The sequence below is a fragment of the Capsicum annuum genome, chromosome 1 (genome assembly GCF_002878395.1).
Source record: "Capsicum annuum cultivar UCD-10X-F1 chromosome 1, UCD10Xv1.1, whole genome shotgun sequence".
In the NCBI taxonomy this organism is placed as follows: domain Eukaryota; kingdom Viridiplantae; phylum Streptophyta; class Magnoliopsida; order Solanales; family Solanaceae; genus Capsicum; species Capsicum annuum.
Window position 1 is genome coordinate 201998584 of NC_061111.1, and position 7174 is coordinate 202005757.

Sequence of the window (7174 nt, forward strand, 5' to 3'; positions counted from 1 at the left end):
TCTTTAATCATCGATAATTTTGCTATAAGTTTCAGCTACATGAGATAGTGTGTCCGTGAACTAGGTTGACTGACATATTTTATATCACGTTGTCAGATTATCAATCATCAAAACTACATCGTACCCAACAGTACATAGAAACAATGAAGATGGGGATGATCTTCTATGACCCCTAGCTTTCCCTTCTTATTGACACTGTAGTGATTATTTTTTGTCCAAATCTCTTGTACTAATCTCACTAAGGTAAGGGGAAATACTATTTGTTTAATTTTATTTATTATGTGCAATAGTTAAGGGGTGATAATTAAATTATTTTACAAAATGGAAAATATAAGTCTGATCACAATTAACTAATTTATTAAATTTTATCTAATTAGAAACACATGAACCGCATTATGTAATTTACTAAATGAAAAATTAAAATCCTAATTTTAATCCTTATCAATTTAGGAAATTAATTACTTTACTTAAACAATCATCACGATCTCTATAAATTTATTCTAATTCCATAAACAAGCCTCAAGTTTTGCATAACAAATCTTAGCTCTCTTTTGTCTTTGATTTTCTCTACAATTTTGCTTCAATAAGTTCAAAATTGTATTTTCAATGACGGTCGTTCAAAATTATATTTTTAATGGCGGTCGTGAATGGCTTTGCGATTCTTTTTGTAGTGGAAGAGTTAAGACGTTGGTATATACACACAGGGGCGTCTCAATAAAATTAGTGGCCTAAAGCCAAATTTCAATAAGAGGTCTTACATATATAAACATACACATAAAAATACTACAGTAATAATTTAGACTTGTCTTATCTTGTTTAGTAGTTATTTTTGATGTAATATTTTTAAAAGACACATAACCTTTAACTTTATATATTAATATGATTATTAATAAAAGTAAGGATTCATTCTACTTAATAAGATGTTAGCCATTTATTTTGAACGTATTAATTTGGATGTGTTGTTAAAACTTTATTTATTAATATAAAGTTTGAATTGTTTGGTGCAAAGTTCTAAAATATTTCTTGTAAGAATGAGAGAACTTTTCTCTTTTTATTATTATTAATTTAAAATATTTTTTAAAAATATATTTTACAATCTTCAATATTATTTCAAGTGAAATTGAAATTATAGAGTTTGATTAAAAATTTTGAGGCATCAAAATTTTGGGGCCTAAGCAAGGCTTTATTAGCTTTACCCTTGAGCCACCCCTGTATACACATTCATTGAGCCCGAGATGTAACGTGGTGATAGAAACGGAATCTAATGGTGGACAATTAAGTCTTTCAGCATTGGAGCTACTGAAAGCATCTGATCGATATATAAAGAAGAGTAGCAGCATTATGGTTATTGGACTTAACATTCACACAACACCAGTTGAAGTGCGTGAGAAAGTATCAATTCTAGAATCAGAATGGCCTCAAGCGATCCACAAACTCTGTTCGTTGAATCACATTGAAGAAGCTGCTGTATTGAGTATTTGCAACAGAATGGAGATATACGTTATTGCGCTTTCCAAAAATTTCGGAATTAAAGAACCGACTGAGTGGATGTCTAAGTACAGTGGAGTTTCAGTTACTGAGCTTCGGCAACACCGGATTTTGCTGTACGACAAAGATACCACTCAACATCTATTTGAAGTTGCTGCTGGACTGGATTCCCTAGTCCTTGGAGAAGGTCAAATTGTTGCACAAGTGAAGCAGGTTGTTAAGAATGGACAAGAGGTCCCTGGTTTTGGTAGGAAAATAAGTGAGTTGTTTAAGCATGTAATCACAGCTGGTAAGAGGATTAGAACTGATACCAACATCTCTTTTGGATCAGTATCAGTTAGTTCAGCCGCAATCGAGCTTGGTCTGCTGAATCACCTTCTAGATCAAGATTCTTCTATACCCCCACACATATTAATTGTTGGAGCCGGCAAGATGGGAAAACTTATGATCAGACACTTGGTTGCTAAAGGGTGTAAAAAGATGGTTGTAGTTAGCAGGACAGAGGACGGAGTTACTTCCATCTGCGAGGAGTTGAGTACTGATGGTGCTGTTATAATAGAGTATAAACCTTTCTCAGAGATGTTACAAACCTTTCTCAGAGACATTAGCATGTGCTACTCAGGCTGATGTAATATTCACTTGCACTTCTTCGAAAGATTCTTTATTCGTAAAGGAGAGTGTTCAATCCGCTCTCCCTCGTGTGAACTCCAGGAGGCTCTTATCGATATTTCTATTCCGCGAAACGTGGAGTCTAGTGTCTCAGAACTTGAAGGTGCATGTGTTTACAATGAGGTTGTAACACCCCGCATTTTGGGCTAAAACGAAAACCATTATTTCTATACGTAGATGATCCAAAAGCCATAAATCCTATGCAAATTTTCCATGTTAATCAATTATGTAGTGTGGGAAATTGAATGAGTTTTCCATCAATATAAGATTCGTCCAAATTCGACACTCGGGCAAGATGTTATGGCTATTTTAAGTCCTAGTTGTAAAACACCATCATTTTGGTGCTTGGCGCATCGCAGAGGTGGTCTATTTAAAAATTGTCAAATTCCAGTAGTCTAGCGCGATTATGGTGCGTCGTGCTGAAGTTTTAGGTCCCAACCAGTGGAATAACGCGATGGCTCCGCGTCGCGGTGACCCCATGAATTCCATTCGTCAATTTCCAGTAAGCCACTGCGATAGTGGCGCATCGCAGTGGCCCATAAAATTGGGATCCCAGTTATATTTTATTCCATCTCATTAATGGTATATTGGGTAATTTTCATCCCCTTATTAGCATCGCGCCACACTTATAAGCAGGAGGCTACTAGGTATTTAGGAATGCTTCCCTTTCTTGATGTTCTAGTTCATGCTATGGAGTCAGAATGTTCCTCTTTCACACTCTAATTCGTGCTATGGTGTCGCCCACATGGAAGTAAAGTTGTCCTAATTCTTTCCTTACTTTGATGTGCTCAGATATGTCTCATTGTTGAAGTGATTCAGGTGCAGAAGTCTAGAATCTAAATGGTATAGCCCTTTTGATTGAGCTATATAAGATTTTGAAATTAGGCAAGGACTTGTGAAGAGTCCGTTAGTGCCTCAAAGTGTATTAATTCTAGTGTGAATTTTGATTCTGATGAAATCGTGCTTTTGAGCCTGCGGTATTAAGTGTATTCAGTCCCTTTCAAAATTTTTTGTATGTTGCAGATGCCATGCTTAAGAGGTAATGAGGTATAGCAGAATGTTGGAACTGTATTTCCACCCAAGTAGTAGTATAAGTTAAAGTGTCGGTGTCATGACCTATTGGTAGTGAGATTAGACCAAGAAGTTGGTGATACAAAGTCACAAGGTTAGAAATCAGAGTGAGGATGAATTTTGTGTTGATAAATGTGTTTAGTTGAATAACTGATGTTTGAGTATGATTTACCCCTTTATAGTGATAGACTAATGTGGTAGCTAGTAGCATGCGTGGATTGTATGATAGTCTATAGGGGGGAGTGTTTGACTCAGATTTTTATTCATACAGAGTAAGATATGTATTCTTAGATCATTGATTATTGTGTGTTAAGTTTCTATCTCTTGTAACCTTGTTATCGTTGTGTTGTTGAAAATCAAAGTCTAGTAGAGCCGTGTGGGATATATTTCGATTCACTAGCAATTTGTTGTCCATCTTGTTGATTCTTGTGTTGGTTGAAACTGGGAGTTTAGAGGCGTAATGACAAGAAAAGTGGTAAGGATGATTTATTGAGTGTATGTATAGCCGAAATTTTTTGCATTAGATTGAGTTGGTATAAAAGTGATTAGTCCTTGTATGTTAGCTTAGTAGAAGGTAGATAAGGAGTTTTTAGCTAAGGTGAGTTGTTGTTTGCTCGAAGTATGAAAATAGCTAGATTAGCCAGTAAGTTATAATTATAGACACAAGGTTGTTTGTTGAATTTGAAGGTAGTCTAAATGTACGCTTGGGTAAGTAAGTGTGATGTAAGAAATCCGTATAAGTAGATAAGATTGTATAGGGTTATAATATAAGATTAAGGTTGACCATGTCTATTAGGTGACTCCACCCCCTTGACCTTCTTTTCTTTGGTAGTTGTAAACTAGTACTACTTGTGAGAAGGTATGTAGTAGATTTTGAGGCATAGCAGTGATGTCATGAAGGTGTTTTGGTTGTGGGTTGTATCTAATTAAAATGAGATATTTGGGTAGAATATCCCAATTTGATGGACTAGTATATTATGTTGCATTCTTCATTGGTGGTAGATGACTGATGCTAGACTATAGGCTTGATGTGTTGAAATAGGGCGCGTTAATGAATTATAATAAAGAAAATCGTAAGGTCATGATCGATTATTATGGCTACGGAGTTCTAGTGTACTATTGTTTCTTGATGTTTTATTTCGTAGTTTCCAAGTGAGAATTGTCTATAAGGTTGGGTTGTAAATCATGTTTAGCCCTAGACATTAAGTTTGAACAGTTGATGACCATGAAGGTGGATGTGATTATTTCTTGGTTAATGATACTAGTTTTATGGAAGCGATCTAATAGGCTTGCACAGTACATGCAAGAGCTTAAGTTTATTTGATTCGTAATGAAGTATGATGTTGTATGTATGAAGTAGAAGTATGCCAAGGTGATATGAGGTTCCGGTATTTTTCTAAGACTATTACATGTTGTGTGTGGCTAGTGGTACTGTTGAGTTTCTAGGTGGAGAAAGACCAGTTAGATGGTATATGGTGTTCTAAATAGCCAAGTTAAGGAGTTTTGATAGATAATGTTAAGCCTTTTGATATGATCTTGATTCTCATAGTAGAGAGATATAAGTTTGGAGTCACCATGCTGGTAGACTATGACAGAAGTGGTATGGTCTGTTAAAGGTTTGGAGATATCCATGTTTACTGCTAGAAGAATTTGAGTTGGTGAATGTTTAAGATGTTATATGATGACTTTTGGGGCTATAGAAACCTAAGGGTTGAATCTTAGAAGGAGGTATTAGCATTGGTTGTTATACCTGAAGATACCGTCTTACTGGGTAAGTTTATTTTTATGTGTATTGTTATATCCCCAACTCTAGAGTAATTTGATTTCAGTTTATACCAGAGTGTATATAGTGGTCCATAGACTTAGAGTAATGGCTTAAATCTAAGGGGGAGATGATAGAACGAGTAACCAAGTCAAGTTTTCAGATGCTAATAGATGTGCCAGTAAGTTGTGGAATTGGCCGTGAGAAATAATGATGCTCAATCTATTCTTATTTCAGCAGTTTACCTCAGTTATTCTGACACATTTTCATGCTTTATGTTTCAACTTCATGATCATAGCTCGTGTTCATGCATGGCTTGATCCTGTTCCCACAAGATCAATCTTGGGCTTGCTTGTTAGAAAAATACAAAAACGAAAAATAGATTTGGTGTTCTTGAGATTGTTCTTGGCCGAGAAGCTTGTAGCTTTGGTTGTTGTTGTTTGGCCGAGAGATTTTTCACTAGATCTTGGTGTCTTTTGCTTTATTTAGTTGTTTCTAAGTGTTGGTCTTCTTTTTCATTAGCACTTGAGTCTAGATCTAAAACTTGAGCTTGAAATTGTGAACTGTTGGTGTGGACAAAGTGTGAACCGTATGCTGATGTTGTTGTTGTTGTTGTAACTTGGCCGAATGAAGAACTTGTAGTTGGACGTTGGAGTTGTTGTTCTTGAAAAATTATTGTTGTGTTCTTGTTGTTCTTCACCCTCTTATCTTTTGTAACATAGGAAAAGTGAACTTTTAATCTACAAAAGCTGAAAGACAAGTTGTAGTAGTTGTTGGTGAAAGGACTAGTTCACATCACTCCTAGACTTGACATCAACTTTTTCATATTTTAAGGACCTTGTTTTGTGTGCTACTTCTTCGGAGGTAGTGGTATGGACTGCATACATCTTACCCTCCCCAGACCTCACTATATGGGAATACACTGGGTTTGTTGTTGTTGTAAGGACCTTGTTTTGTGGAACAAGTACAAGTCAAGTCTCACCTTTTTGAGATTGGATTTGAAAAGGATTCAGGACTTGTGCTTTTCCTCCCAAAACCAATTGTCTTCCATTCCAAAATTGTTGGGACTAAAAATTTCAAGAATAGAGATTAAAACTTGTGGGATCGTGGCCAATTAGGAGGTCGCACATTATCAAATTACTATTCACACGACAAATTTTTGCTCAAATTTTGATCTCTTAGTTTCATTTTGTGTCTTTAGTTTCGTTTGTTGGTTCCAAGTCTAACTTACAAGATAGTACTAGATTGTAAGTTAGTTTTGAAACCGTTCTTCGCGTTTACGTTCCTTTGTGTGCTTTATTCCTTTGAGTCATTGTAAATTATTGGTTCACCTCTCAAGCACAGAATACAATCAAGCCTGCCACACTTGTGTGAATGAGTGAAGGAACCCGAGAGGCAAAGAACTAACGAGAGAGTGTGAGGACTTTTCTTTTACAACTAACTCGTTTATTGTTTTGTAGGTAACTTTCTAAGTCCCATGGAACCCAAGACTTCAAATTCTCAAAAAATGGACAATAATGCCATCAATCCCACTTTAGCTCGCCTTGAAACTATGTCCTGAGATGTGGCTAGGTTGAATGTGGGTCTTGAGAAATTAGATACAGATGTGGCATCAATGAGTGGGAGATTAGAGCGTGTGGAAAGCCAAAGGAGTAGACGTTCCACCCCTCTAAATATTTCCCCAACCATTACGCCCGAGACCTTTCACCAAATGCTCCACCCACCGAGACAACCATCCAATGTCACAAACCAAGCTCCATTTTACTCCCAAAATTAAGACCATGAAAGGCCAATCCACCAAGTCCAACATGACGGGTTTGGAACCCAAATTCCACCAAACCCGAGCCCTCCACTATACCAAAGGCCTCACATTCTAATCCAAGATCCATTAGACCATAGGCCTTACTTTTCACCCAATCTAAATCCACTTAACCCAAACCAACCTAACCGTGTAGAGGGGTATGGTAGGGAAGAACAATATGGGGTTTATGGAGCTTATGATAATGCTTACTTGAGGGAAGAAAGAGTGAGGGGTAGACATGGTGATCTAGTCCGAAAGGTGAGGGATGACCACCAAAATCAAGACTTGGACATAAACTCCATCAAAGTTAGCCTTCCAATCTTCAAGGGTGAGAGTGATGCCAAAGCTTATCTTGCTTGGGAGTCATTGTGTGACAAGATATT

The 7174-nt window shown here is 36.7% G+C and overlaps 1 pseudogene; it reads left to right on the top strand.

Annotated features, from left to right (window-relative positions):
- The first annotated feature begins 634 nt into the window (after positions 1 to 634).
- Positions 635 to 2307, top strand: LOC107860423 (annotated as a pseudogene).
- Positions 2308 to 7174: the final 4867 nt, after the last annotated feature.